At 47.8% G+C, this 8,358-nt stretch overlaps 1 long non-coding RNA gene across 1 annotated transcript; it reads left to right on the top strand.

Annotated features, from left to right (window-relative positions):
- Positions 1-6,706: 6,706 nt before the first annotated feature.
- LOC115618353 lies at positions 6,707-8,358 on the top strand. Its single transcript, XR_003994789.1, has 3 exons — positions 6,707-6,883; positions 7,441-7,632; positions 7,717-8,358. It is a non-coding gene; the product is annotated as an uncharacterized LOC115618353 (long non-coding RNA).

Genomic DNA, 8,358 nt, shown 5'->3' with positions numbered 1-8,358 from the left:
TGCAAAGAGCTAATTCTTCCTTCCTGTCCCTCCTCTCCTACTGATATCCTGGACATCCCTGACTTAGGGCACTTCCCTTCTGAATATTTTCATGCCAGTATAAACAGAGCTCTCCAGCTCTTGGTTCTCTGGTGTGCAGGACTCTCGTGCCAGGCTGCAAAGCAGGCCAGGCCAATGACACCAAGGGGTTCCCTTTGCAGCACTTCCCCTTGGCTGCAGCACAGCTCTGTCCCATGCTGGGGCTGCCCATGGGCAGGGACAAGGGAGGCAAAGGACCGAGAGAATGACTCAAGATGTGAAACTTGACAGCTCTGTGGCGAGCTCTGGCCACAGCACAGGGCCACGGAAGGGGACGAGGCTCATCAAATTGAGCCCGGGCAGGTTTGCAAAGCCTTGTCTTCACAAGGCAGCAGCGTGGGGGTATGCATAAAATATCTCTCCAATTCATCAAGCAGCTCCAATGAAATACACTGAGGAAGGCGCTACTGCTGCATTTCAGTCCCCGCACAGTCGCTCCCCTGTCTTTGAAAGGCAGCGATTCCCACCCCTCCATCAGCCTAGGAGCAAGGTACCTTCCAGATGGTTCCCCCATCCTAAAAAACTGCACTGCACAGCCGATTAAATCCTGCTTGTTGTAATTAAGCCCGACACAATTAGCTGTCAAGCAGGGCACTCATCTGTTTTATGTTGCAATCTCTTCACCAGGCGAGGCTGCTAGACAAGATTGTCACTTTTCGAGAAGATTTTCATTAGTTACCCTGAGCTCTGTGTCAGGCTATGAAATATCAAAATGTGCTCTGTAGCCAAGTCAGGGAAATTCTCATTTAATGTTCCACACAGTATTATGAAAGTAATGTACTCTGAAAATGAATGCATTTTGGAACATTTCGGAAGAAATGTAATTTGTCTGCTAAGTAATAAGTGCATGTTCATGAATTTACTGGGGGTTTTTCAATATGCCTTGTCGTAAAGTTGGGAAGACTTTGTGTGACCTAAAATGGGAGGAAGAGAAACCGTTGATTTTTAATGTTACTCCTTCCTCCCTCCTCCTCTCCCTTCCTCTTTCTTTCTTTCGTTCTTCTCTGGCCCTTCCGTGCACTCTCAGTACAAGGACCAGGCGCTGTCCTGCAACAATGGAAGCTTGGCACAGAGGAAAGATGCAGCTCAAAATGGAAAAGACAGAAAATAATTGCAGTGGGTGAGGAACAAGGGAGCTCCATCTTGCTGTGCCTTTAAGAACAGAGAGCAAGAAATCCCCTGTTGCTCCTCACAGTTCAACAACCAGCGTCTGTCAGTGGAGATGCAATTACAGTTCCCTGCTTTGGAGGGACTGTGAATTTTCTGCCTTGCTAATGTCAGAGGCTAAGTGAGGGTCAAACACACAGACTTGTGGGTGCTGCTCACCACCAAAATTCAGGTTTTTGACCAGAGAAAATAGGTATTCCAGGCTAGCAGGGCATTCTGCTTTCCTTAGGAGCAGATGCTGGGCTTTAGGACAAGTGCTTTAATCCTCTGCAGCAGTACATTGCCTTCCTCTGCTCAAGTTGGTGTAGAGAAGAGTCGTACCTTCATCTCCAGTGCTGAAGCATTCATGGCTCTGGGTTCGGATCAGATGGTCTAACCCAGGCATCTTGCACAGGGAGGGAGATGGGCAGCAGAGCTGGAATGCTGGCTGAGCTTTCCATCGGAAGAGAAACAGCTGAGCCAGAGGTGCTGGCTTCAACAAGACAGGAATTTGGTAAGGGGGAAATGAAAAACCAGATTAAGGGCAACAAGTTGGAGAAAAAGAGGAAAATAGGTGAGGAATTACAGTGAAATCTGGGACTGTAGGCACAAGTGGCATGAGTGAGTTGAGCACACTTCTGCATTTACCTGAGATATGATTTTGGTAGCTGCAGGATGACAGGGGCCAGAGCTGGGTGAGCCGGCAGAGCTGAGGCAGCGGTGGCACTGCATCCCTCCAAGCCGTGGCTAAGAATTATTCTCTGATTTGTTATTGCCTCCACAGTTGTACTTACAGCCCTGCGTGGCCTTGAACAGGATCAAGTAAAGAGGCATATATTACTTGATATGTCTGTACAAACCGGGGTTGTCGGCTTATATGTTGAGATGAAATACAGTTTTCAGATCATAAGAAGTTCCGTGCTGAAGTTTGAACCCTGCTGTGACCCGCATTACCTAGCTTTGTTTTCTGCCTGTGACTGGCCATTAACTCCCCGGGCAAATTCTTTTATTCAGAATTAAAGTGGCTTTAATCAGGCTTCGTTTACCCTCCTTAGGAAGGAATAAAGTTCGTTCAAATTAACACTGCTTTATCTCCAAATAGAAGCACCCCCACGTGAGGTTCAGTGTGCGCTGCGAAGATTTATCCTTTATGGCACACCTTTTCCTCACTCAGCCTCTGCAGCGAGGCCTTTGCTTGAAAGAAGCTCCCAGGAGCAGTTGTGGAAGTTGCCTCATCCCTGCGCTGGGTGTCTGCACAGGGTTGGGAGCTTGGGGCTGCAGTGAAGCCCGGTGCATTAGCATTCAGCCACAGAAGGAAGGGCAGGAGAAACTCCACCGAAGCATGAGGCAGAGCAAACAAAAGCAGAGCAGGCAAGCAGGAAAACATTGTCTCTTAATGGAGCTGGGGGAGAAGGAGGAGTGGTGGTGATTACAAGCCTTGCAGATCTTTGTTTATGAGAGCTGCCTTCCTGCGACCTGTCTCTGTTGGACAGAAGCATCCGAGCTACCCTTGAGAGAGCGTCGTGCCGGGAGGAACTGAACCAAAGCGGCTCTATGCAAAGCATGTGGGGTGCGTGGCTGCAACGCGCCGTTTCAGTGCTCTTCCCAAATGCTGTAAGCACTTCTGGTCCAAAAAGCAGAGTGCCAGGGCTTTTCCTTGCTCCAGCATGTTCCCTTGCTTCAGCCAGGAGCAGAATCACTGTGGGGTAGTGCAGAACAAAGCAGGGCTTGCGCTTGTAGCCCAAATGCTGATCATAAAAGATGGTCACATATACTGTGGCTTGCATGGATGGGGCAGAACAATGTGGAGTCACAGTTCATTCACCGCAGTGACAACCTGCATAAGCAGAGTAAATGTAACACGTCTGAGGCAGGAGAGATCCCGGGTGTCTGCTGAAGAGCTCAGCTGCACGTGCATGGGGGCTGTCTGACCAGGTCTGTGGGCATGTGCTCTCCACCCTGAGCTCCAGCCCCGCTGCCAAGGCTTTAACATCCCAGAGAAATGGCTCACATCGTTTTTACCCTGCGATGAAATGCCCGGGCAGGAGACACAGATGTGTGGCAGCTCTGCTCCCAAGTCCTTTAGCCGTGTCCTGAGCAGGCACTCAGCTCTCTGGTGGATGCTGCTCTCAGCTCCCAGCTTCCCCCGCAAGCTGCTGGCTCCGTGGAGGGCTGGGGCCTGTGTGCAGCGTGGTTGATGGTGGCACCCGTGGGGATGCTGGCTTTGCTGCTGCAGGTGGCCAGCATGGAGTGGGGATGCGCTAGCAGGGACTTTTGGCTTGCTGTGGCTCACTGCTTTATTGCAGATAGCTTTGGCTGTAGCTGCTGTGATAACAGTAAAAACCAAACCCCCAAAAATCCCTTTCTGCTCCATCCTTCAGCTGGATGTGCTGGTGGCAAAGGCTTTGCCAGCACCAGGTGCAAGGGGGTGCAATGAAACCCAGCTTTGATTTCTCTTGGGTCTGTTTAACCCTTTCCTCCCTCCATTAGTATTTGCCAGTGGGATCACTCCTTTCCTAGGTAATCAAACTGAGGAGTATTTTCCCATCTTGTGAGTGTTATTCCGCTGGGAGAAGGGTCAGGAAAGAGATCACTGAAAGAAAAGGGCCTCCAGGTTTTGGAATAAATCTCCCTATGCCAGTGCTGCTCGCCGCAGGCTGGGATACACAGGCAGCTCCATTTGGGTTCTTGTTTGGCTTTGGTTTGGGGCATCACTTAAGCAGCAGCCTCAGCATTTACCCTGTGCTTAAGGAGACTCACAGCCCTTTTGCTTCCTCCTCAGCATCTTTCTCATGAGGACCACAGAGCCCTGCCAGTCCCATCTGGTTTATCACACTGGACCAATCGATCACGTCTCCACACTGGTCACAACATCCTGATGCACTCAGAGCCTTCATTAGGTTTCATCGAAACCCCACGTTGGCAAAGGTTTCACTGCAGTGACCTCCTACACATCCCAAACCACAAGTATCGCCCCAGTTCTCCAAAAAGAACCTGAAGGGATGGAAGAGAAGCTCTCTGTTGTCTTTCAGGTAAGCAAATTTAAATAAGTAACTCTGACAGTTTCAATTATTATTCTTTTAACTGTACTACAAGAGAGGAAAAAAAGCCCCATTTAGCACAAATTATTATTTGGGGGGGGAGATGGAGGAACTGGAGAATGTTTTATTTATGGCAAACCTGCAAATTACCTTAATCAATTCCTTTACTAAGCTGTATCAGCTACTAAAACATTGTTCTTTGTGGGTGAATAACTTTTAATTTGAGTGTTCGAGTATTCAGCAGAGTGAGGTAATGGATTAGCAATTGCCTGTATTGTAAATGTCATCTTGGCATAATTAGGGTGATTATTGTTAACCAGTGGAGTTTAGTATTTATCTGTCACTGGGTGAGAGAATCTAACAAAGCCCCAATTAGTTATAAATGCTGGTGGGTGGTGGGAATGGAACACAGCCTCTGAAATGCTATTTTTGATTTCAGTTTGTTTCCGTGTTTATTTGGTTTTAACATCCACATTCATGTGACCTCCCCCTGACGACAGGGATGGCGAGTCACGTGCACATGGAGGTGCCATGTGTGGCAGGGCAGGAATTGCTGCAGAGGAGGCGGCGGGAGCGGGAGCAGCGCTTGGATTCACTGCACAGAGCACAGGTTGCTGCCTGCCTGCTCTGAAGCAGGTAGGTGTAAACCATCCTGCCCTGTGCCCAGCTGGGCATACAGGTGATTCCTGAATCTGTCCGCTATTGCAGGCTCAAGAAAGCATAAAAAGATGTAAGAAAAGCTTTATTAACAGACTCTGTCCTGATTTCTCCTTTCCTGACCCACTCACCTTTGTCCCTTTGCCCTGCAAATAGGCCAAGTGAAACGTCTGACCTGCGGTAATGGTCACTCCCTGAGAGGTGGGAGCAGAGGAGCAGTAGAAGTTCACAGCAGTAGGAAAGGGCTGCTAAGTTGCTGGAAGATAGCAAACATTACTGCAGCTTACAGCCATCTCTGACTGCGGTGCTTCTGCAGGCTCCACTTCCCAGACATCTGCACTCGCTGGCTGCAGTGCAGTTTAGGTGGCCTTTCCAACTCCAGCCCTCAAAGCAGCAGGGCAGGCAGTAACTGCCTGACGGCTGCACTGGCATTGCTCTGATGGACACCAACATGCTAAGACCCAATTTTTAAGTCTTATTCCTATTTAGGCTCCTCACTACCCATCAATGTCTAACAGCACCCTGTTTCTGGTGGTCAAATGGATACTTTAAGAAGTGGTCTGAGTTCAGCTCCACAAGGGAAAGGATGCAAAACCTTATTACAGGCAGCTATGGAGTGGTGTCCCCATTGGAAACATCATCTCCTTTCCCCCCTGGGCAGCCAGCAGCTGGCTCAAGGCACCAGGGTTAATGTCCTTTGCGAATACTTATCCAGCCTAATAGAACAGGGGATATTGCTATCAGTCACAGACACTTCAAATCCTTCCTCTTAATCCTGACAAGCTCTTGCCCTTAATAACTTCAGTGGGACTTTTGCCAGAGCAAAGACTGTCAAGTCAGATTCTCAGATTAAATGAAAAGCAGGAAGGTGAGGATTTTTTTCCTTGGTGCTTTTTATGGATGTTCATAGCTGGAAACTGGGTGGGTTTTTTTTCACTTCTGATTGTCTAAATGATGGATGAGTCAAACGTCCTGAGAAATGTTTCCAGATCCAGCCACAAATGACAGAGGATGAACTGAGCAAAGCCATCACGGGCTGAGAAAAGACAGAAAAAGACTTAGCTGATAGGGAAATAAAAGACTCCGTGGGAAGAAGGAGGTTTCTGAGGAAAGCAGGGATCAGGTACTTTATGAAGCTTACACTCAGTAAGAGTTTATACATTTTTAATTACTGGATATTTAAGTGCATTGTAATCATCAGTTGGTTTAGGCTATCTCAGACAGCAGGTTGCTTGTGGCCACAGTGTATTAGGTGGTAGCTCTTTAAATTCTTTGGAAACCTTTTGTGGTGCTCAGTCTCCTGTGACACAGATTATCTCAGCTTTCTTTAATAAAACTGAGAGGAGCATTTCTATGCTCTCTCCATGGCAGAAAACCTAGAAAACACAAAGCTGAGAGACACAAAGCAAATAAAGATCCAGTTCTTGTTTTAAGACATTCTTTGATTGCTGATGTTCCTACTCTAGGGAGGCAAGAGGCTTGATCGATGGTTTGCAGGTTTTAGGGCAAGCGATGCTGATAAGTGATGAGCCTTGTCAGGATATGAGCCACAGGAGACAATGAGCAGCAGCAACAGAAGATTTGAGCTGCTCTTAGGAAGAATTGGCATTTTCCTGCACCTTTTAAAAGTAGGCACAAGAAGCCACGGGATCCCTCCAGCCACCAACTCAGAAACAGGGTGGACCATGTCTAGCCCACCATATGAAGGTAGACCTGGTATCCCTCCAGGCCCAGCCTAACCCTGAACCATCGGTTTTCTCCCAGTGTGCAGACTCACCTTTTCACCTGAGGAAAAAACCGATGTCTCCACCTGCAAACCTGCACCATCTCAAGGAGGATCCATGAGCCTGTGGCCACAGCAGGGCACGACTGCAGCAGCCAGAGGCTTGCCAAGAAAAACAGGGTTTGACCTGGTTTTGGAGTGGGTGCGACCTGGATTTACTTCCCGCAAGACTGTGCAGGTACTGCTTTCATTGTAAAAATATAGAAAGCTTGTAAATACTCAGCAAGCCTAACTTAGTTCCCTTTTATACATGAAACATGCCCATAAATCCAATGTATTTTTTTGTAAGTGCAGCCAAAGTTCTGCTATTGTTTATTTAGATGCATCTGGGAGCTTCCAAATTTGCAACGATTTGCCAGCACAAATATCTTTCAAGCAAGTGTTTTCTTCCTTCTCTGTGAATATTCTACCTCTGGCCTTTGAGGGGAAAAAAGATGTTTTGGCCAAAGTAGGAGAAAATAAAAATCTATAAGCATTTTATAGAACTCGTCAAATACAATTTTAGTTTAGGTTTACAGAGAAGCAGGACTTTCTATTCTCTTCAGCTTCTATGGGAAGGTCAATATTACTTCTATAAAACCCTCAGCAGCAAGGTTTTTTACATGGGTACGTCCACTCTCCATGAAAAGTCAATAGATACACTGAATTTCTGAACAGAATAGGAGGGATCAAAGGGGAAATTTGGAGAGGTTAAGCTCATTTGTATGAACTGAAGCAGAGTCTAATTCCTTAAAGGTTTGATCCAGCCCTTTGTGAGAGATATGAAATCGCTTCAACAGAAACAGGACCTGACCTTCACCCAGAGACAAGTCAGGACCTGGAGGAGCCCCAACTGCTTAACACAGGCACAGACACGCCAGCAGCCACCTCCTCCCCCTGCCTTGGTTTGGAGCACAGTCAGTCCCAGGGAAAACATAGAAATCCATGGTAATGAATGGAGCGGGAGGCTTGGCTCAGTGGCGCCATTTAACGCCTGTTAATCCCTCATCCCAATTTGCTCTTGTTTATTAGACATCCCTGGAAAACAGGCGTGATGGAAATACCATGGAAACATGACAGCAAGTAGAGCTGTCATCTCACGTCTTCTCCATTGATGGCTTCTTCAGGGAGAGCAGAGCTGGCTCACGTGTGCACCTCCCTCACCTCTTCCTCTCCAGCTTCACGTCAAGAGCATGAAGACATCCCCGTGCTGCAGCCAAAAGGAGCACTTTTTCATCAGGTTTGGAGGGAAGCTCAAGCCAGCCATGACCACAACTGTCTGCGCCAACAGCAAAAATCCCAGCATGGGCAGAAAGGGGCAGATGAAACTGGCAGAACTTGCATCTGGAGCCACCAGAGGGAAGTGTTACTTCCCTCCCCCCAGCCCTTACGCTTCAGCGTTGCCACTTGGCTCAGATAATTTACTTTTAATAGTCTGGTTACAAAAGAGATCGCGAAGGAAGCACGTGACTCAGAGCAGGGATTTCTGAGTCACATTCTCATTTCCCCCTCATGCCTCCTAGGCCTCTAATAAACTACAAAGAGACATTAAGAAAACACTAAGAACTCTTTATCTGCTGAGATTTGGGAACTGGTACAGTGAGCAGGCAATAATGGATTCCATGTATTTGCAATACATCCCCGAGGCAGCAGCCAAACAGGGGAGACGGGAAG

This window comes from Strigops habroptila, chromosome 20, assembly GCF_004027225.2.
Source record: "Strigops habroptila isolate Jane chromosome 20, bStrHab1.2.pri, whole genome shotgun sequence".
In the NCBI taxonomy this organism is placed as follows: Eukaryota; Metazoa; Chordata; class Aves; order Psittaciformes; family Psittacidae; genus Strigops; species Strigops habroptila.
The sequence above is the reverse complement of the archived record's forward strand: the minus strand, read 5'-3'. Positions and strand labels throughout refer to the sequence as shown.